This window comes from Bubalus kerabau, chromosome 8 (assembly GCF_029407905.1).
Source record: "Bubalus kerabau isolate K-KA32 ecotype Philippines breed swamp buffalo chromosome 8, PCC_UOA_SB_1v2, whole genome shotgun sequence".
NCBI lineage: Eukaryota > Metazoa > Chordata > Mammalia > Artiodactyla > Bovidae > Bubalus > Bubalus kerabau.
Window position 1 is genome coordinate 39006334 of NC_073631.1, and position 22437 is coordinate 39028770.

Sequence of the window (22437 nt, forward strand, 5' to 3'; positions counted from 1 at the left end):
AGACTTTGTTTTTTGGGGCGGGGCTCCAAAATCACTGTAGATGGTGACTGCAGTCATGAAATTAAAAGATACTTGCTCCTTGGAAGAAAAGTTGTGACCAACCTAGACAGCATATTAAAAAGCAGAGACATTACTTTGCCAACAAAGGTCCATCTAATCAAAGCTATGGTTTTTTCCAGTAGTCATGCAAGGATGTGAGAGTTGGACTGTAAAGAAAGCTGAGTGCCAAAGAATTGATGCTTTTGAACTGTGGTGTTGGAGACGACTCTTGAGAGTCCCTTGGACTGCAAGGAGATCCAACCAGTCAATCCTAAAGGAAATCAGTCATGAATATTCATTGGAAGGGCTGCAATAGCTGCAAAAGCTGAAACTGCAATACTTTGGCCACCTGATGTGAAGAAATGATTCATTGGAAAATACCCTGATGCTGGGAAAATTGAAGGCAGGAGGAGAAGGGGACGAAAGAGGATGAAATAGTTCGATGGCATCACCGACTCAATGGACATGAGTTTGAGCAAGCTCCAGCAGTTGGTGATGGACAGGGAAACCTGGGTATGCTTCAGTGGGGTCACAAAGAGTCAGACATGACTGAGTGTCTGAACAGGACTGTGGGCATCCATTCTCATGGAATAAGGGATGATGTGGTACCACCTGCATCACTTATGACCTAGAGAGCGGAGCTGGAGGTGGGGCGGTCCCAGCTGTGAACATCTGAATCACTCCCAAAGGTGCTTCAGTAAAGGTGGTCACCTTCTACTACCTTCCAGATCCAAAGTACCACCAGTGCTCCAGCCTGAGGCTGACCTAAGCAGGTAGTTGGAAGATCTATTGCTGAGTCAGGTTCATCTTAGTTGGATATGCATGTTCTAATACTATAAGGACACTGACTTAAGGTGATCAAATAGTTATCTTTTATGGGCAGAGAATTTGTGAGCTTGTCAGAGTTTTCTTTCATGGTTTATTTTCGCAGGAAAATAAAACCTTCCTTAACAGTGTTTTTGAAAGGGAGACAAAAATGAAGTTTCATTTTGATATCATAAATGAACTTGTTCTACTTACAGTTTAACATTAAGGCACCAAAATGAGTGATTGGTACATAGTGATTAAGTTTTGTGAGTTAGCAGCTATGCCAAGCTATGAAGTATGTCCTGGATAAACTGGAAAGCCATTATAAGGAGAGAAATATGATTGGAAAGTTTTGAGATAGTTTTGAGCTGAGGTTTGAACAAGTGTGTTGGGGGAGGAGGAAGGAATTAGAGGAGGTCATTTAAGAAACTAATATCTCCCAAAAGAAATGTTAATGCTTACAATGAAAGCAGTAGCCAAAGTGGATGGAGTAGATTTGGTAGATATTTAAGAGGTAGGATATAGGACTCAAGAACATATAATGGAATGTGAAAAATGAGGAATCAATGACTTTTCTGGTTTTCTGACTTGAGTGATAAGACATAAATGAAGAGGAATTGGTATTTTATTTTTAGTTTCTTAAGTTTGGCATCTTTCTGAGAGATTCAGATAAACATATAGTTGGAAATCATCCATGACCATGAGTCAAGGCTGTATTAGAAATAAAAAATAAAAAGTATACTTATCTGTATAGCAATAGCATGCATGAGAACACCTATGAATAATATCTATCAAAGGAGAAAAGAAAGGCAGTGGTAGATCATGATACTGTATCTGAAAGAAACCTCAGAGATAATTTAACAATGATTTGCAATATGCTTTAGTTTTATTCAAGTGAAACAGTACAAATCTAACATATAAAACCAAAAATATGAAGCCAGTTAATTGAGGAGGGAGCCATGGGGAGGGCCTTACCTGTACAGTCAATCTTCACCCATTTAGAAGACCCCTCCATTCCTTCAGGATCAGTCAGGGCTAACAGGAACAACTTGAAAATCACTGGTCTCCAATAATCTTCTCATATTTTTGTGCTATAATTGATATTAACCCCCCCAAAAAACTTGGCACATTTAATGAGTTGGGAATATGCATACAACACCTATTAAACCATTACAACAGTCAAGGTAAGAAAAATATTTACCAATTGCAAAAGTTTTCTTCTGCCTTTTTGGTTCTTTTTTTTAATGTTTATTTTATGGTAAGAGCACTTAACATGAGATCTAGCCTCTTAACAAATATGTATGTCTACAGTACTGAATTGTTAACTATAGACACTATGTTGCACGGTAGATTTCTTGAACTTATTCATCTTTCACAACCCAACATTACACCCATTGAATACAAGCTATGCATTTTCCCTTCCCTTGCCTCATCACCTTTCCATGTAATATACAAGGAACTGATCATAAAATAAACTAGGTGATTTAAAGTTGGACATAATCCAGATGCATTTATATGTGTTATAGAATTCAGTAATGGTAGAGTCAAAAACTTAAGTCTCTATCTCTCAGAACCATACAGTAGATGACTTTCATAAGACACTCTGTGAGTCTCTATGTTTACTCCTCAAATAGCTCAGTTCCATGTTAAAATTTAAGGGGAAATGTCTGTATAATCAGGTAGCTTTGAAAGAGCTCTTCCTACTTCAATCCTCTCTTTATTTTGCGAATAGTAATGCATGCTCCTGCTTCAGAAAATTTTAATGGATTTTTATTGGAGTATAGTTGATTTACAATGTGGCATTAGTTTCTGCTTTACAACAAAGTGAATCAGTTATACATATACATATATCCACTCTTTTTAAGGTTCTTTTCTCATATAGATCATTATAGATTATTGAGTAGATTTCCCTATGCTTTATAACAGGTTCTTATTAGTTATGTATTTTACATATGTGTGTGTGTTCAGCCGCTCAGTCATGTCTGACTCTTTGTGACCCCATGGACAGTAGCCTGCCAGGCTCCTCTGTTCGCGGAATTTTCCAGGCAAGAATCCTGGGTTGAGTTATCATTTCCTACTCCAGGTGATTTTCCCAATCCAGGGATTGAACTCACATCTCTTGAGTCTCCTGCATTGGCAGGTGAATTCTTTACCACTGGGCCACCTGGAAATATATTTATAGTCGTGTGTATATGTCAATCCCAATCTTCTAATTTATTCCTCCTCTTCCTTTCCCCCTTGGTAACTATACATTTGTTTTCTACATATGTGACTCTATTTTTGTTTTGTAAATAAGTTCATTTGTACCTTTTTAAGATTCTACATATAAGTGATATCTTATATTTGTCTTTCCCTGACTTCAGAATTTAAAAATAGGTTTATATAATAAGTCTTCCCCTACCTCTGTGCATCAAAGGCAACTAAAAGAGACTCTCTTCAGTATCATTCTTTTGTAACTTTCCCAATTTTTGCTATCTTTTTTATATTCTAATCTTTATGCATCAATTACAGTGACTTTTTTCAAAATGAAAGATCATATCATCACTCCATACCACCAGTCTATTATAATGAATTCCTATTACAATGAGGCAGAAGCAAATTTTACCCCTGACTCGTAAGGCCCTAAATGGCTTATAGCTGTCTGTTTCTTTGTCATTATTTCAGTTTAAGAGATAATTCACTACTTTTATTAACCCTATCAAAAATACTGTTTTGGCTTAAGACATTGTAGTGATACTACCTTCTTTCTAAATGTTCTTGCCCCTATCTGAGAAGATAAAGATCCTTCAGAAATCGGCTTAAATGTTCACTCTTCAGAGCATAGTTTTTATTTGTTTGTTTGTTTTTCTGTCTTCCCTCCATTGTAACTTTAGTATACAACTTTAGAGAGAGAGATTTGAGTTCTGCTCTGAACTCATACACACTCATTTGCCTCAGGCCCATGACTTTCCTGGTCCTTTTTAAAGATTAAAAATAGGGATATCATTGGTATTATTGTCAGAGTTGTTGTGAGATTAAGAATTCAATAAATTGAAACTCTTATTTATGTTAATCTCTGTCTCTTTTGGGCTTCCCTGGTGGCTCAGAGGTTAAAGTGTCTGCCTGGAATGCAGGAGACCTGGGTTTGATCCCTGGGTCAGGAAGATCCCCTGGAGAAGGAAATGGCAACCCACTCCAGTTACTCTTGCCTGGAGAATCCCATGGAGGGAGGAGCCTGGTAGGCTACAGTCCATGGGGTCACAAAGAGTCGGACACGACTGAATGAGTTCACTTTCACTGTCTCTTTTAACTAGAAAAGAATTTAAGTTGAATTTCTTTTATTAGAGTTTAAAATAAGAAAAACTAGGAATATGAATATCTCAATGGAAAATGATATTAAAAGAAGATTAAACTTAACAGCCATGCCCAGGACTTGGCATTAATTAATTAATTATCCATTAATATTTACTATAAATTATCCATTAATACTTACTAATAGTTACTAACTTTGCTGCTGCTGCTGTTGCTGCTGCTAAGTTGCGTCAGTCGTGTCTGACTCTGTGCGACCTCATAGACGGCAGCCCACCAGGCTCCCCCGTCCCTGGGATTCTCCAGGGAAGAACACTGGAGTGGGTTGCCATTTCCTCCTCCAATGCATGAAAGTGAAGAGTGAAAGTGAGGTAGCTCAGTCGTGTCCGACTCTTAGCGACCCCATGGACTGCCGCCTTCCAGGCTCCTCCATCCATGGGATTTTCCAGGCAAGAGTACTGGAGTTACTGAATTTAGTCCCTGTGAAACAGAAACACACATGCTCTGTAAAAGAAGTAGGTATGCGGTTATGTTGTAATATATTGATACCGTAGTATAGACAAGTGCAATATTTAATCAAAACATAGAGTGAGGAAGATAAAGGTTTATATAAAGGTTTGGTTTGATTTGATTCTCAGATGTTGAAGAGGTGTTCAGCACAGAGGAAACATCATTCCAAGCAGAAAATCATGGGTAGAATCTCAGCCAGTTCTAACCCTTAGGAGAATGCAGTGAGAAGGTTCAGAAGGAATTTTTTTAGGAATAGTTTTAAGGAATAGGAGTCAATGAAGTCTGAAGAAGTCTTAGTGTTAGTCTTAGTCTTCTTAGTCTTAGAAGTCTTAGTCTTCCAATGAAGTCTAATGAAGTTTTAAGGAATAGGAATCAATGAAGTCTAATGAAGTCTAATGCTTCTGTGGTTAAAAAGTTTAAAATTTTTGAAGTCGTTATAAAATTTGAATATGTGGAGATCACTGGTAAATTTTTCAAGAATGATTGCCTCACACTAGTGCAGGCAAAATGCAGATTCTGTGTGTTGAGGAATGAATGAAGTTTAAAATGGAAAACAAAGGGTTAAATTACTGTTTCAAAAAGGTTTATCTATCCAAAGGAGAGATTGAATGACAGTTGTAGGAATTGGAATATTGATGGAAAATGTCTTAAAATGGAGGAAGTTCAAACTATAAGGGAAGAAGAAAAGTTAGTATAGAGAGGACATTTGAAAATAAAAGCAACACGGTTAACCTAGGTAGATGAGCTCAGAGACACTTCTGTCTCTGGAAAGAAAGGAAGATGCCAATTTTAATTTGGGAGGTAATGAATTGAATAGCTCTTATGGAAACATACAAGGAAGACTCACTTTTCTTTTCTCTGGAGCCCTCCTGTCCTTTTTCCTTGGGTCCACTCCGATTGTGTGCTATAAACAGAAACTCTTCTACTCAAGTGAAGTAGGTGTCTACACATGGTAACTTGCTTCTGCATTACAAGAGGCCATAATTATTACAAACCCATTCAAAATAAAGATCTGAGAAACATGAAAAATCAAGAATGCCAGACTGTGAGGAAGAATAAACATGACTTAAAGGAAGCCAGCCAGGCAAAAAAAAACAGACCATAGCTATTCTAACTTCAACAATAAGAGTCTTTAATGATCCTATGGAGCTAGTGTCAGTATCAATGATCATGGAAAATTAGTTCCTCACATTCTTTCAGGGATACTTTGGCTTCTTTACATAAAATTCTTTGGGAAGACTCCAGAAGTCACAGTTGCTATATGTAAAATTTTGTCATTTCCTCTTGCCTGATTAATATGAACCCCTGAATTATATGTTGCACTATAAAATATTGCAGCAGTGGTATCCTGAAAATGTAATACAAGCCAAAAATCAGGCCATACATCTTTTGTTAATTCCTCAGAATGCTTCAGTAATAAGGTATATTTTTGTGAGATAAAAATAATTATTCAGTATGTAACATGTCAATGCTTAATGCTGCATGGGAAAATGGCTTATAAGTTCTAAGGTGCTGCTGCTGCTGCTGCTGCTAAGTTGCTTCAGTCGTGTCCGACTCTGTGCGACCCCATAGACGGCAGCCCACCAGGCCTCCCCGTCCCTGGGATTCTCCAGGCAAGAACACTGGAGTGGGTTGCCATTTCCTTCTCCAGTGCATGAAAGTGAAAAGTGAAAGTGGAGTCACTCAGTCTTGTCCAACTCTAGCGACCCCATGGACTGCAGCCCACCAGGCGCCTCCAATCCATGGGATTTTCTAGGCAAAAATACTGGAGTGGGGTGCCATTGCCTTCTCCGTCTAAGGTGCTAGTCATCATATAAGAGGCATTATATACTAATGGAGAGATAGGCATAGTTCAGATATATCACCAGTACTTTTTTTTTTTTTATTTTATTTTCTTTTTAAACTTTACAATATTGTATTAGCTCTGCCAAACATCGAAATGAATCCGCCACACGTACACCCGTGCCCCCCATCCTGAACCCCCCTCCCTCTCCCCTCCCCAAACCCTACCCCCGGGTTGTCCCAGTGCACCAGCCCCAAGCATCCAGTATCCTGCATCGAACCTGGACTGGCGACTCGTTTCATACATGATGTTATACATGTTTCAATGCCATTCTCCCAACTCTCCCCACCCTCTCCCTCTCCTGCAGAGTCCATAAGACTGATCTATACATCAGTGTACTTTAAAAAAATAAAAGCTCACTTAAAGACAACTTAGCATCAAAAGAAATCCAAATGACTGAACATCACAAAATTTTAACAGTATTGCTAAGGTAATAGAATGTTTAAACCTCTAAATCCTGCCATTGAAGCAATGGTGTCTGTGAGACTGTAAATGTATAAATATGAAAGAATTGAACAACACAGAATTAAATGAGAAATTAGAATAAGAAAAGTAAAATTAATCATAAATTTGTATAAGCATGAAACAAGTTCATTTAATCTATGTGGTTTGGTTTTCTTCCATTTAAATTGATTCCACCCTAAAGATAGTCAAATTAGCTAAGCATTAACAGTTAGGTATTCTAAACTGGATTTAACCCTTCTCAGAATGTCTGTCTGTTTTGGTCCCAAAAGGTCTACACAAAATTTAAGGGAAGATGAAGAAGATACATATCTCCACTATTTGTCCATGGCCTCTGCTTGATTATAATACACAAAATATTATCTCTTCATGCACAAGTGCCCTAAATTATGCATCCAAAGTTTGCCTTATTTAAAAGATGTGAAGACAGCTGTAAAAAAAAGAGCTTTCCAAGTATTTGTGCGTCAAAAATACATATTCATGATGGAAAATTACCCACCCAAAATGTGTTCTTTGCAAGAGGAAATATTATAATTTAGCAAAAGTTAAATTCTGTCTCTTCATAACTCTTTATTTGTGTCACTCCTGGTGTGACACAGCAGCGCATTCAGTGGCGATCCTTGAAATTTTGCTCTGTTTGAATGTTTAAACATATTGAACTTAAGAACCAAATTCTAAGGATATAAATGACTGAAACATAAGGTAGCTTCAGACTGCTCACTAAGAACATTTATCAACATATTTAATCTGCAATTCATTTCACATCCTATGTATAGAACATCATGTCTATTACATGTCATTTATAATGGAATATACTTAAAACACATTATGCTTTCTTAAATTTAAAAAAAAAATGACATATACCCTGTGAATTTTAAGGTTCTATTTAGAATGTGAAAATAATATTACAAAAAGAAAGTTATTTTGAAAGTACAGGAATAAATATGTTTGCTTTTCAATTGCTGTCTTGGGAATTCTTACTTTGAAATGTAAGGCGATTTGAATGTGTGCATGTAGGCCCTGCAATGAAGCTGATGTGACTCAGTTTTGTACTTTGGTATATTTGGGTTTCAGTTGCAGAGTCACAAGTAACACCTGAAACCAGGAGTCTAAAGCCCTGGCCTCTCCACTTCCTACATGTACTTCCTTTTTGCTTTCTTATTCTTGAGGGGAAAATTGATCCATATCTAGTCACAGAGTTTAGTGTGTCTTAAATTAGATAGCATACAATAAAGTTTTGAGTAAACTGTAAAACACTGATCAAATGGGACAGCATATTATAATTCAAATTGCTGGTATTCAAAACAACAAACTGGGAAAAGTGTAAAGGCTATGAGACCTTTAGAAAGTGAAAGTCATTCAGTCATGTCCGACTCTGTGACCCCATGAAATTCTCCAGGCCAGAATACTGGACTGGGTAGCCTTCCCTTCTCCAGGGGATCTTCTCAACCCAGGGATCGAACCCAGATCTCCCACACTGCAGATGGATTTTTTACCAGCTGAGCCACAGGGAAGCCCAAGAATATTGAAGTGGGTAGCCTATCCCTTCTTCAGGAGATCTTCCCAACCCAGGAATCAAACTGGGGTCTCCTGTATGTCAGGTGGATTCTTTATGAACTGAGCTATGAGAACTTTAGATGGCACTGAATGGCTAGATTTGAGGGTGGTGGTGGTTTAGTCTGTCAGTCTTGTTGGACTCTTGCGACTCCATGGACTGTAGCCCACCATGCTCCTCTATCCATAGGATTTTCCAGACAAGAATACTGGAGTGGGTTGCCATTTCCTTCTCCAAGATTTGAGGGTAAATGCATTTATATTCTTTGCTTCATAGCTAGATGAAAGAGGAATAGAGGCTGGAAGTTTTGTTTTTGTTTTTTTTTTTAATGCAACTTTTGCAAGTTGCATAACATTCATCCCAAATGATTAGTACTGTTGTTATTCATCCTCCTCATGTTAATTTTTTCTGATAATTGATTAAAAATTACAGTTTCCTGTGCTTCATTGTATTTTTGAAAAAATTTCCCAAAACTTAAGTTTTGACACAGAGATAGCACTGTATTACTAACTTCTGTACCTGCTGAGTTAAGGAAACAAAGCCAAACTGCTATTCCATTACTTTATTGCCTTTTAATCTGCATTTGTGATTATCATACATTTCTTTAAATTAATTGTAAAATCTCTAATGCCAAGAATTCTTAACATTTTGAAAATGAGAATTCCTAGCATTGTTGAGTTGATGAAAACCCTCTTTGATGCCTCTAAAAAGTTACATGTAACAATGAATGAAATTTTATTAAATTAATTGGAGATTTTTTTCCTTAAGATTTATTGAAGTTATATGAGGAAATTCGAAACCTGATATTTAATGCAAAGATTGTTTTTCAGAGTGTCAAGAGAATCTTTAGAAATTTCCTAATTCAGACCCTAGCTTTCTTTGTATTCCTCTGCTGGCATTGTCATGAATATCCTCACACCGTTGTCTTGAATTATATCTACTTTCATCTTGTCTAGACCTGATAATATTTACTGTCCACCTGCTACAAGGTTACTGAAGTTATTTTTATTTGTTTGAAAAACTACTTGAATTTTTAGAAAGAGTTTTAAGACATTGCAACTCATCATTACTATGCTTGTTTTATCATAAAGAAATAAAGCACAAATGAAGTGTAATGATCAGCATTCTGCAGAGACTTTTTTTTTGTATTAAGATCCAGAGTGAATTCTTGGTCTTATGGTTCAGTAGCTACACTCTTTTTCAATACTTGACAGAGGCTGTTTAGAAATATGAATATGTATTTTTAACTGCAACTAATTTTACATCTTACATGATCTTTTTTTCCCTGAAACCACAACTTTCTACAACATGACAGTGAGTCACATGTTAGAAATACAATGGGTCTTTAGAGGATTTTTATAGAGAGCAAAGATGAAATTGTATATATATATGTATGTGTAAAATTTAAAAAGTAAGTACTGGGAGGATGATGGTGTTAGTGCTACACACTCCAAGAATTTTTTTTTAAGAGCTAGGAGATGTCAAGTGAAAATGTGAGATCTGAGGGACAGCCAACCAGAGAGGTGGGAGGACTTCTGTAACCACAAAGCCCACAGGATAGGCTCTTTCCTCAAGAAAATTCTAGGCAAAAAGCAAAAATTCTGTGCTCTCATGTGGGCAATCACAGTTCACAAATCGAAAAAATGAATAATTTTGTTAGAATATTTTAGAGAATGCAATCAAAATGAACAAGTAAAATGTTTATCCCATTTATTTGTTTCCATGATTTGCATAGCAACAAAGAGCTTGACTAATAACTGTTTTCTCTGAAATAATGGCATCAATATGTTAAATAGTAATTATGTAAAATGTTTCTTTAAATATTCATTTCTTCTCCTTGAAAAATGAAAGTGAAAGTCACTCAGTTGTGTCTGACTCTTTGAGACCCCTTTGGACTCCGTGGAATCCTCCAGGCCAGAATACTGGAGTGGGGAGCCTTTCTCTTCTCCAGGGAATCTTCCCAACCCAGGATTCGAACACCAGGTCCCCTGCATTTCAGTTGGATTTTTTATCAGCCGAGCCACAAGGGAAGCCCAAGAATACAAAATAAAAACCGCTTTGTATGTTAAATGAACAAGTAAGACAAGTTTCTTTTACCAAAAAAGCTGTAGAGAAAAAAACCACTCTCTTGGTATAAATGCAAGGTACTGCTTTCTCATTTCTATGTTGAGAAGATGAATAGTTATTCACATAATTTAAATTGTCATCTTCCAACATTAGTCAATGGAAGAATTAGAACTAAAAGTCAAGTGCCTTTAGGCCTACACCACTCACCAAGATGATTCCCCTCATTGCATTTACATTCCTTTGTATGTATGTATCTATTTATTTCCTATCAATATAGAACATAAGTGGATTATTGACTCAATAATTGTGTTTTCCCCAAATGACTAATTTGCTAATATATTTGAGAAGAAATTGAGAACTAGCTGGAAATATTTTTTTCATATTTATAATCAAATATCTTGGTATTCTCAAGTTGGAACACCTCAAATGGACCTTCAACAGTTTATGATGTTAACTAACACTTCTATCAATCAGTCATTCAAATACAAACACTTGAGATTATTGCTTTATTTAGAAGAAATGACTCATTTAAACAAACTATATTCTACCTTTATTTTTAATGATTGTTGCAAAAACATTGAATTAGCATTTTTTTAGTAATTATGAAAAATCAAAAGTAGCATTTACTTACAAAATTTCAAGTTATTTGAATATGTGTGTGTGTACACCTGCATGTGCATATTTAAATTACTTTAAATTTTGTAAAGTAAACACTACTTTTGATTTTTCATAGTTACTCAAACAAACTAACTATTAAGTATTTCATGATCTCTGAGGCCCAATAACTAATATCAGCATGTGCCCTAGACTTTGCCCTATTCTCAAATTTTGATCACCCATGATAGAACAGAAAAGGTGCAGACCTGAAATTAACAGATTGTCATACATCCTTATGTATGGATATGGAAGGTATTTGTATGTAATGGAAAAAGAATATTATTCTGTACTTAAAGGATAAATGATTCAAGAAAAGATAAAAAATTGCCACTTTTCTATTCTCCAGGCTTTCTAATATTTCATTCCACAGTGGAGTTGGCATTTGTTCATCATATTTATTTAATGATATTAGGTGTTCATTTGTGAAACTGAGATTAGAGCCCACTTGTTTTTATACCAAAATTCAAATTTTTATACCAAAATTATGCCTATTTACATAAGATGCACAGATCAGTATAACTCGTATCTGGAGGCCTGATTTTGATTGTCCCAGTTTTACTCCTTAGAGCTGGCATTAGACAAGTCACTTAGGTTCATTAGCCTCAGATTTTTATCATCATAGTTGGTAGGAAATAAGTCTTTCTAACATACTGTATAAATGGGGATTGTTTGTTTGTATACCTCTACAAAACACTAAAGTGACAATATAGATGTCAAATGTAAGTAAAGCCAAATACATCATGGTTATTTGTATAAGTTGTATGAGAAAACAAATTTTTTGTTTTTAACTGAATTTTATTCCATGAAGTGATTTTTAAAAGCTTTACTATAAAAACACAACTATGCAGGTGTGTGTGTATATATATATATATATATACACACACATACTAGTGTTTATTAAACACTAAGTATTTGGAAAATTTAAATCTTTCTACCTGGTTGTCATTAGGTTCTTAGTTTTCCATGGTACAATTTTTATTATTTTTGTATCCAGCCAAATCAAAGTTAGCCATCATAGTAAACAAAAGAGTCCAATATGCAGTACTTGGATGTAATCTCAAAAACGACAGAATGATCTCTGTTCATATCCAAGGCAAATCATTCAACATCATCATAATCCAAGTCTATGCCCTGACCAGTAATGCTGAAGAAGCTGAAGTTGAACGGTTCTATGAAGACCTACAAGACCTTCTAGAATTAACGCCCAAAAAAGATGTCTTTTTCTTTATAGGGGACTGGAATGCAAAACTAGGAAGTCAAGAAGCACCTGGAGGAACAGGCAAATTTGGCCTTGGAGTACAGAATGAAGCAGAGCAAAGCCTAATACAGTTTTGCCAAGAGGATGCACTGGTCATAGCAAACACCCTCTTCCAACAACACAAGAGAAAACTCTACACATGGACATCACCAGATGGTCAGCACCGAAATCAGATTGGCTATATTCTTTGCAGCCAAAGATGGAGAAGCTCTATAGAGTCAGCAAAAACAAGACCAGGAGCTGACTATGGCTCAGATCATGGACTCCTTATTGCCAAATTCAGAGTTAAATTGAAGAAAGTAGGGAAAACACTAGACCATTCAGGTATGACCTAAATCAAATCCCTAACGATTATACAGTGGAAGTGAGAAATAGATTTAAGGGACTAGATCTGATAGAGTGCCTGATGAACTATGGATGGAGGTTCATGACATTGTATAGGAGACAGGGATCAAGACCGTGCCCAAGAAAAAGAAATGCAAAAAAGTAAAATGGCTGTCTGGGGAGGCCTTACATATAGCTGTGAAAAGAAGAGAAGCGAAAAGCAAAGGAGAAAAGGAAAGATATAAGCATCTGAATATAGAGTTCCAAAGAATAGCAAGTTGAGATAAGAGGCCTTTTTCAGTGATTAGTGCCAATAAATATAGGAAAACAATAGAATGGGAAAGACTAGAGATTTTTCAAGAAAATTAGAGCTACTAAGGGGACATTTCATGCAAAGATTGGCACAATAAAGGACAGAAATAGCATGGATCTAACAGAAGCAGAAGATATTAAGAAGAGGTGGCAACAATACACAGAAGAACAGTACAAAAAAGATCTTCACGACCCTGATAATCACGATGGTGTGATCACTCACCTAGAGTCAGACATCCTGGAATGTGAAATCAAGCGGGCCTTAGGAAGCATCACTACAAACAAAGCTAGTGGAGGTGATGGAATTCCAGTAGAGCTATTTCAAATCCTGAAAGATGATGCTGTGAAAGTGCTGCACTCAATACACCAGCAAATTTGGAAAACTCAGCAGTGACCACAGGACTGGAAAAGGTCAGTTTTCATTCCAATCCCAAAGAAAGGCAATGCCAAAGAATGCTCACACTACCACACAATTGCACTCATCTTACACACTAGTAAAGTAATGCTCAGATTTCTCCAAGCCAGGCTTCAGCAATACGTGAACTGTGAACTTCCAGATGTTCAAGCTGGTTTTAGAAAAGGCAGAGGAACCAGAGATCAAATTGCCAACATCTGCTGGATCATCGAAAAAGCAAGAGAGTTCCAGAAAAACATCTATTTCTGCTTTATTGACTATGCCAAAGTCTTTGACTGTGTGGATCACAATAAGCTGTGGAAAATTCTTCAAGAGATGGGAATACCAGATCACCTGACCTGCCTCTTGAGAAATCTGTATGCAGGTCAGGAAGCAACAGTTAGAACTGGACATGGAACAACAGACTGGCTGTATATTGTCACCCTGCTTATTTAACTTATATGCAGAGTACATCATGAGAAATGCTTGGCTAGAGGAAGCAAAAGTGGGAATCAAGATTGCTGGGAACTATATCAATAACCTCAGATATGCAGATGACACCATCCTTATGGCAGAAAGTGAAGAAGAACTAAAGAGCCTCTTAATGAAAGTGACTAAGGAGAGTGAAAAAGTTGGCTTAAAGCTCAACATTTAGAAAACTAAGGTCATGGCATCTGGTCCCATTACTTCATGGCAAATAGATGGGGAAACGATGGAAACAGTGGTAGACTTTATTTTGAGGGGCTCCAAAATCACTGCAGATGGTGACCGAAGCCATGAAATTAAAGGACTCTTGCTCCTTGGAAGAAAAGGTATGACCAACCTAGACAGCATATTGAGAAGCAGAGACACTACTTTGCCAACAAAGGTCCATCTAGTCAAGGCTATGGTTTTTCTAGTAGTCATGTATGGATGTGAGAACTGGACTATAAAGAAAGCTGAGCACCAAAGAATTGATGCTTTTGAACTGTGGTGTTGGAGAAGACTCTTGAGAGTCCCTTGTACTCCAAGGAGCTCAAACCAGTCCTGAATATTCATTGGAAGGACTGATGCTGAAGTTGAAACTGCAATACTCTGGCCACCTGATGGGAAGAACTGACTCATTTGAAAAGACCCCAATGATGGAAAAGATTGAAGGCAGGAGGACAAGGGGATGACAGAGGATGAGATGGTTGGATGGTGTGTCTGACTCAACGGACATGAGTTTGAGTAAACTCCAGGAGTCAATGATGGACAGGGAAGCCTGGCGTGCTGCAGTCCACGAGGTCACAAAGAGTCGGAGACGTCTGAGCATCTGAACTGTACTGAAATCAAAGTTAAATGATCAAGAGTTGATAGTTATTCCTTAGTCATTTATTTAATCACAGTGTATGGAACATAAATACTAAAAAAAAAATTGATGAATGCCTTCTGTATTAATATCGAACATCTCTTTGGGCTTTCAAAATGGTGTAGTATGATAGATATGTACCATACTGAGAGTTTATCCATGTTCCTGTTCCCAAGTTGACTTGACTCCAAAATCCTAGATGTCTGAGTATCTAATTTACTTTCATAGACATATATTTATAAGCATGAGTAAGTAAATGAAGTTGCTCAGTCGTGTCTGACTCTTTGCAATCCCATGTACTGTACCCTACCAGTTTCCTCCATCCATGGAATTTTCCAGGCAAGAGTACTGGAGTGGGTTGCCATTTCCTTCTCCAGGGGGTCTTCCCGACCCAGGGATCGAACCCAGGTCTCCCACATTGCAGGCAGACACTTTACTGTATGAGCCACCAGGGAGACTTTTATAAGCATAGGTGATTAAAAATAAGAAAGGGGGATATTTTCTGCTTTTTTAACTACTTTTTTTCCCCATAGGAGAACTTAACAAGTTGTGAAGTACATGAAATAATTTTAGAATATCATCTCAAACATCCTTACATTTAAGCATCTCATTCACAAGTGTTAAATCTACTTTAAGACCTGAATTGTCAAGGATCACATGAATTGGGTAGCTGCCAAATTTCCACTTCAGTTTATGCTGTATAGACAGAACATGTATCCAAATGACCTGCATGAATCAGCATTCAGCTGTCTCACAATCTATTTCAGCCATTGCCCATTGCCAATTAGGTAAGAAAGAATACTCATTAGAATGAAAGTTGGAGTATATTTTGGTTATAACAATGGTGCAAATCTTTTTCTAATCCTTCCTTCTCCTATATACAAAAGAGAAGGTTTGGTCTTGGAATTCATAAAAATACAACATAACATTTTAAAGTTGTTTATCGTTATCATTTTTAAAAGCAAATTCTCAAAATTTAGTTCTAAACTCTAAGTAGTAAACTTAAGATTGTTCTTTTAAATTATATGCAGATATACTGATAAGAAGCCTCAGACCAATTTGCAAAGAAAAATGCTCACCGTGCAAGTTCAGAGATTATATCTTTAAAAAAAAAAAAAAAAAGCTGTCCTCCTGTGGGGAGCCTGTCCTCAAGTGGGGAACTGATTTTCTGCTGCTGTCATTGACTCAGATTGCCTAACTGAACTCAGCATTTAGCGTATGAAACCATCTCTTATACCTTGAAGTTTCTGTAAGGAGGTTATAAGACTCTGTTATTTCAAATATATTTGTTCAATAAGATGTAAAATATTAAATGAAATGGCTATTTTAAGATACATTTTGTACTCTCCTTTGAAAGGATTACATTCAAAGTAATTATTGTAGCCAATGTTTATATAAAATTATATTTATTTTTATCTTGAACTTCCTGTTGGAATTTGTAAATATCTTCAGGAAAAGATATTTGTCCCAACCCACCATATACATTTAAGAAATTAAGAATAAAAGTTCTATGTTTCTAGCATACGCTTACATTTTAAATATCTTTCAGTTTTTAATCAAATTTAATTCTCCATCAAAAGGAATTAATATAGTATCATACTGTCCACTAACTTTGTAGTGAATATTCAGTGTGATAAAATGAAAAGTATTATCAACATATGAATATGATGCCAGCTAGATTGTTAATTATTAAGAAAGTCTTATTAACTTTATTGTAATAGTTTCAAAGATCATGTGTTGTTTGTTAATATAATTAAAATCACTTTTTATTTGGTTTATACATATAATTACTCAGTATTGAATAAATTACTGGGATCGTATAAAATTAATTTGAGCATACTCTGACAGTGGTAAAAGATTTAAAGTAAGAGTTCATTGTTTATATGGTGAATATATATTGTCTGAGTTTAGATCTTGCCACCAGATGGCAGGAAAAATCAGAGTCAAATAGTTCTGTTACAGTGTGAGTAAATGATTTTTTTTTTTTCATTGTGGGTGTTTTCTATTATTGATGTTTGGTACAAAACCTAAGACATCTTAAGTACAATGTGAATAAATATGATACCTGACAATTACTGGTGAAAAGTTTTCTGTTTTTTCAATGCAATCATGCTATGAATAATTTTTAGTATAATCATGCTATCATTGATATGATGAGTTTAAAAATTATAATTAATGTTATTATTTTAGGAACATTCAGTTTGCTATAATAGCTGAAGCTGTCAGGCCCTAGAATCCCCAAAGTAAAACAACTGGCTCTTAGTTCCTTTATGCATACATCTTTAAAGAGTGATATGACAATGAAACTTATAATTAATGAATACTCAACAAACAGATGATGATAAAGAAAGCTAAACTCTCACCTGAAAGTTAGTATCTTTCAGATCAAGACCAAATAGAAACTTATCTATGGCTGATATATGTCTGACTATTTCACAGAGTAAACACTTTCAAGTCTTGGTGTAATGGCACTTGACATCTTCTGTAAATAAAACCTAGCTTAAGTATAACACAGAATAAAGGCAGAAAAAGAATGTGTTCCCCAAACTGCAGTAAGTCTCCACAGCTCCCTTTATGCTTGATACAAGTATGCTTTTTACAAGTATGCTTTTTTTGCTTGTATTTTTTCAGAAAAAGTTCAAGATCATCTTCACCTTAAATATATGTGGAGAGAATTGAGGTAAACTTTAGAAAGAATTAAGTCAAATAACTGGTGCACATGTGTTGTGGATACATTTTTCATTGCTCTAATGATCATAACAATTGCTTCAATACATCTGCTTCACTTTTGTTATGGTGGTTTTCTTTATCTTGCCTTACAGTGTCTCTGTTATATCAAGAAGGACAAGTATTGTTTTCTCCCTTTTATTTATTTTTTTAATAATTTTGTTTTAATTATTTGAGCGTACTGGGTCTTTGCTGCTGCACGGGTTTTCTCTAGTTGCGGAGAGCAGGAGCTCCTCTCTAGTTGCAATGCCCAGGCCTCTCATTGCAGTGGCTTCTCTTGGTGCAGAGCACAGGCTCTAGGGCGTGCAGGCTTCAGTAGCTGCAGCACACAGCTCAGTAGTCGTGGCTCCCAGGCTCTTGACCACAGGGTCAATAGTTGTGGCCCATGGGCTGAGTTGCTCTGCAGCACGTGGGATCTTCCTGGATCAGGTATCGAACCCATGTTTCCTGCAGTGGCAGGCGGATTCTTTACCACTGAGTCACCGGGGCAGCCCTCTGTCTTCTAAAAGAAAAATTGTAACTGGAATTGAGTCCTCTAATCAGGTCAAGTTTAATTCATTCCTTTCTTTGACGTATTAGCAAATCCACTATTACACTTTTTTTTTCTTTGCACAGAAAGGCAAACAGCTATTCTTGATAAATTCTAGATTACTCCTTACTGTGATAATGTTAACAATGGAAGACTATTTAATACAGAGACTGTGACCTTTAGGGAAAGATGAATGTTTCTTTCAGGTGGCTCCATCGTATGCCAATTCCTGGCCTTGCACAGAAGATTGTAGCGCTGCAGTGTGGATTAGAATGAGGTCCACCTGTCATTCAAACTGAAACAGTCTCACCAACCCTAATATGCGCTGAAACCAGATCTAGAGGCTCTCTTTCTTCCAGGGTTCTCACTGTGTAATTTGTATAACAGCAGGTATTCAGTGTGTATAAAGGGACATTTTTTTATTTTCTCCCCAGATTTGCTTGTCTTTTATAAAGATAAGGCAAAAATTGGGGAGTTGGGAGAAGGTTAACATAAAGATTTTAAGCTATCACTCATAAAACGATCTGCTACAAATTTTATAAGGATGTTACCATGCAAACTTCCAAAATTAACAAGAGATTGTTAAGAGATAGAAGTGATCTCAACAGTTTATATAGATTTACTTCTGAAAAAAAGACCCCTGTTTACTTGTACAAATGGTCACAGAGAGTGACATGTGACCTAGAATACCTAGTTCAGGCAGGTTGCAAATGAAAAAGAAAAACGACAGCTGTGTCAGTGACAGGTGAACTTTGCATCCCTCATGCTGCTGTAGGGAAAACAGGTAGGTGAATTGCTGTTGTCTGCAAGTCTTTCATCAGCAGCACTCCAAGAAGCAGTGCCAGGGGCAAAATGCATAGTTGCCCTGTGAGTGTCCTACTATGAACTTTGGCTTTTAAAGACTTTTTAAACTAATTCTTAATGAATAGTTACCTAGCATTATTTATGTTTCATGTTGAGGGTCAATTATTGAGTTAACCAAACGGTTCTTTGTTTTTTTCCATACAATGTCATATGGAAAAACCTGAACAAACTTTTTGGCCAACCCAACAAAAAAGGAAGCAAGTAACGGGATAGAGATTATCGTGAAATTTACCTGGGCCAGGAGAACACCAGATTAATATTAAATATGCCACCACAAACTACCTTTATGGAATGCTCCTGGGAATAACACACGAATACTTTCAGATGGCTACAACATATTCACAAGGTGTATGACACCTAGTTGGATTGTAGACATCATCAACTCTCAAACAATAGAATTCATTTCTCTGTAATGATTCTCATGAATTTCTCTTTCATTGTTTTACAAAATAAGTATTATGACAGATCACTAACACAGAGTAACATACATCCTAGTGAATTTGTGTTAGACCATTTTTTCAGTTACTGTCTATTTCTTAAAATCTGGCCTTAAAATAACAATCTTATGTTGACTTAGTAAGTCCTTGTTCTGTTTTGCCAAACATTGAACGTGTAAGCTTTACAAAGGGAAGGAACATAAGTGTGGTCCTAATATGAATCTCTTTATTCAGACTCAAGCCAGACAGTAAAAAAATAAATAAATACATAAAAGGTTAAAAGTAGGTTTAAAACTGTAAAGATAAAAGTAGAAAATTTTAGATAATTTGCAAATGTCAAGTTAAACAAATTCTAAATTTATTTAGAAATTAGGAATATTAAGAAGAGGAACAGAAATTACAAATTTCATGTAAGTACTGCTGTAACTGCTTCTTTATTTTAGAAAAATATAATGGTACTGAATACAGTTGTAGTGCTGGTTGTTTAGTCACTAAGTTGTGTCCAACTCTTGTTGCCCCCATGGACTGTAGTCTACCAGGCTCCTCTGTCTATGAGATTTCCCAGACAAGAATACTGGGGTAGATGGCCATTTCCTTCTCCAAGCATCTTCCCAACCCAGGGACTGAACCCATGTCTCCTACATTGCAGGTAGATTCATTACCACTGAGTCACCAGGGAAGCCCACTGAATATAGTTATGTAAACCAAAAAGTAGGGGGAAACCCCCAAGATTTCCAACTTCTTAATATTGCCTAACTTGGAAGAGAAGAAGTTAGAGGGACAGTGTACATTAAAACTGTATACTTGTTTCTATTTCCAATGAGCTATTTATTGAAATATGAACTCAGCATACAACTGGATCATCAATGATATTTAAACATGAATTTTGCCAAGGCAAATGTGCTCTGATGAATTTGCTTTAAATCTTCAAACCATGTCACTTTTAAAACAGTACTGAATTTCAGAGACTGTGGAGACTTAAACACAAGATCTTAGCTACTTCTGCATTAAATAATTACATATAAAGCACATTTTTATCTATTTTATAATGTATATACTCTATAAAAAATCACTACTACCATTGAAAAGTAGTCTGAATCTCAGGTTAATGTTTTAGTTTCATCTATTCAACAATAATTTATGGCTCTAAACATCTGTAGTCAATTTAAGAGTTATTTGTGATAGCTGGGCAAATTTGTTCCAGAATGATTCAGAATTGATGACAGAGGCTTTTCTTCATGACTTTGATTACCCATGGACCTGATTTTAAATATCACCCAAAGGATATATTTGGCTTTGAGAGGAAAGCAAAATAGTTTCTGCATTGGTCTAGGAGAAATGTTATTTGTGTTGTACAAATTTTTAACCCAGTAATTTTGTTTCTGATAATTTAAGTGTATACTCTAATCAATTAGCAAAAATATATGTACCAGGGTATTCATGCTTAAGGGGCTTCCCTGATGGCTCAGTGGTAAAGAACCTACCTGCCAATGCAGGAAATGGAATGCGGGTTCGATCCCTGGGTCAGGAAGATCCTCTGGAGAAGGAAATGGCAACCCACTCCAGTACTCTTGCCTGGAAAATCCCATGAATAGAAGAGCCCAGCAGGCTACAGTCCGTGGGGTCACAAAAGAGTCAGACATGACTTTGCAACTGAACAACACTCATGTCTAAAACAGATTTTCCATCTACTCCATCCCTGAACCCACTCAGCTTAACAGAAGTAGAGAAGGCTGCACTCATGCTGACTGGTCTCTCTTTAACTTTTTTAAAAATTTTTATTGAAATATAGTTGATTTGCAATGTTGCATTAGTTTCAGGTGTACAGCAAACTGAATCTGTTATACATATATATATACCCACTCTTATTTATTTTTTTTTAAGTGTTTTCCCCGTATAGCTCATTATAGAGTGTAGTTATAGTACCCTGTGCTGTGCTTTACAATAGGTTCTTGTTAGTTATCTATTTTATATATTGTAGTATATATATGTCAATTCCAATCTCCCAATTAATCCCTCTCTCCCTTATCCCCTAGTAACATAAGTAACATCCTCATTCTACTTCTATTTTGTAAATAAGTTCATTTGAACTCTTTTCCTTAGAGTCCACATCTAAGTGACATCATATGATATTTGTCTTTCAATGTTTGACTTCACTCAGTATGACAACCTCTAGGTCCATCCATGTTGCTGCAAATGTTCTTTTTTGTGGCTGAATATTATTCCACTGTATACGTGTACCACATCTTTATTCCTCTGTTGATGGACATTGAGATTGCTTCCACATTAGTCATGTTGAGCATTTTTTCATGTTCTTGTAGGCCATCTGTATGTCTTCTTTAAAGAGATGCTTATTTAGATCTTCTGTCCATTTTGACTAGGTCTTTTTGGGGGGACATAGAGCTGCATGAGATATATATTTATATCTGCCTGATATATATATATTTATATATTTTGGAGATTAATCCCTTTTCAATGGCTTCATTTGCAAATATATTTTTCCCATTCTTTGGGTTGTCTTTCCATTTTGTTTATGGTTTCCTTTCTGTGCCAAAGCTTTAAGCTTAATTAGATCTCATTTGTTTATTTTTGTTTTTATTTTCATTACTCTAGGTGTATCAAGAAACATCTTGCTACTATTTATGACAAACTGTTCTACCTATGTTTTCCTCTGTGGTTTATAGTGTCTGGCCTTATATTTAGGTCTTTAATCTGTTTTGAGTTCATTTTTGTATATGGTACTAGGGAATTTTCTAATTTCATTCTTTTACATGTAGCTGTCCAGTTTTCCCAGTGCTGCTTACTGACGAGGCTGTATTTCCTCCATTGTATATTCTTGCCAGCTTGGTCATAAATTGGGTAACTATAGGCATATGAGTCTCTCTCTAGGCTTTCTATCCTATTCCATTGATTAATATTTCTGTTTTTGTGTCAGGACCATACTGTTTTGATTACTGTAGCTTTGTGTTGTAGTCTGAAGTCATGTAACCTGAGCCTTCCAGCTTTGCCCAATATTGCTTTGCCCAAATGGGGT

The 22437-nt window shown here is 36.2% G+C and overlaps 1 protein-coding gene across 8 annotated transcripts in view; it reads left to right on the top strand.

Moving 5' to 3' along the window:
* Positions 1-22437, top strand: part of SEMA3A (semaphorin 3A) — a 560896-nt gene that overhangs the window by 29041 nt on the left and 509418 nt on the right. Inside the window, exon 2 of one of the 8 annotated variants that reach the window (XM_055590101.1) lies at positions 17478-17526. The exons of the other annotated variants lie outside the window; for them this stretch is intronic. The gene's annotated coding sequence lies outside the window, so the exon portion shown is untranslated. The remainder of the gene's footprint in view (positions 1-17477; positions 17527-22437) is intronic. 8 annotated transcript variants of the gene reach the window in all.